Source organism: Triticum aestivum, chromosome 2B, assembly GCF_018294505.1.
Source record: "Triticum aestivum cultivar Chinese Spring chromosome 2B, IWGSC CS RefSeq v2.1, whole genome shotgun sequence".
In the NCBI taxonomy this organism is placed as follows: Eukaryota; Viridiplantae; Streptophyta; class Magnoliopsida; order Poales; family Poaceae; genus Triticum; species Triticum aestivum.
The window spans coordinates 789,513,524-789,515,125 of record NC_057798.1 but is presented as its reverse complement, the minus strand read 5'-3'; positions in this window follow the sequence as shown (position 1 = coordinate 789,515,125).

Genomic DNA, 1,602 nt, shown 5'->3' with positions numbered 1-1,602 from the left:
CACGAGGTTCTGGCCGAAGCCACCTGTTCCTTCCCAGATCCACATGCAACACAGGCCAACGGATATATCCTCGCGTATATCCTTAACGGGCCCAGTTCTGACCTACAAGCCACTGGGGAAGATGCCGGTCGTGAGTGGGCCGAGCTGCCGGCCCATGAGTCGAATCCTTGGCCTCACGCGATCCTGGTTGCTCTGTTCGGGTGCCTTGATCGCTGACAATTCCCCCCATCTTCAAAACCGGCTTGAACCCAAGCCGGGGCACGCGGAAACAACTGACGAAGCGAATCCTTGTCCTCCCAGGTTGCCGAAGAAGCATCCCCTCCACTCCATTGAACCAAAACTTGCGCCACTGATCGGTGGTCCGAGCGGCGAATACGCTCCTGCAGTATCTTAACAGGGAACTGAAGATGAACATCAATGGAAGGAAGCGACTTGAGTACCTCATGTTGTGGTTGCACACAACGTTACAACTGCGAAACGTGGAAAACGGGATGAATACGACTAGCTCCTGGTAACTGTAGGCGGTAAGCCACTTCGCCAATCTTCTCTGGGATAAAAAATGGCCCAAAATACTTGAAGGCAAGCTTGTGATTAGCTCTATGCACCACCGACGACTGCACATAGGGTTGAAGTTTGAGGAACACCCGATCACCCACAGCTAATGCCCTCTCTGTGTGTTTCTTATCGGCCTGATGTTTCATTCACTGTTGAACATGTAACAGATGCTGGCGCACTGACTGTTGAACAACCTCTCTGGCATCCAACCATTGCTGCAAATCAATTGGATCAACTGCATCTGAAGCTGAAATCCTGAAGTGCCGAGGACTATGGCCATAAAGAACCTCAAAGGGAGATTTATCGAGTGCTGAATGCCAATTAGTATTGTACCAGAATTCACAAAGGGAGAGCCACCGAGCCCATTTCTTCGGGTGAGCTCTGTTGAAACATCTCAAAAAACACTCCACCTGTTGATTGAGATGCTCAGTCTGCCCATCAGTTTCAGGGTGGTATGTCGTGCTCATGTTAAGTACAGCTCTTGTCCTCCTCACCATGGCCTGCCAAAAAATTCTTGTGAACACATGATCTCTATCTGACACAATATATCGAGGCATACCATGAAGTTTGTAGATATTGTCCAAGAATAGACCAGAAATCTTCTGGGCAGTATATGGATGTTTGACAGGGATAAAATGTCCATATTTTGTGAACTTGTCAATAACCACCATAATGCAGTCATAATGATCAGAAGAAGGCAACCCTGAGATAAAATCCATAGTCACAGTTTCCCAAGCTCTGGCAGGAACAGGTAAAGGAGACAAAAGCCCCGGATAAGCCACTCTTTCAGGTTTTGCTTGTTGACAAATAAGACAAGACTGCACAAACTGCTGGATCTTTTTCTTCATACCAACCCACTTAAATAGTGCACAAATTCATTTGTAAGTGATAGGAAAACCTGAGTGTCCCCCAAGGGAGTGTCATGGAAGGCCTGACAAATCTTTATGTGCAGATCATTGTCATTGCCCACCCAAATGCAGCCCTTGTATCTTATCACTCCCTGTGTCAATTGGAAATTGTTTCTGGATTTAGGCTGCACTGACAGCT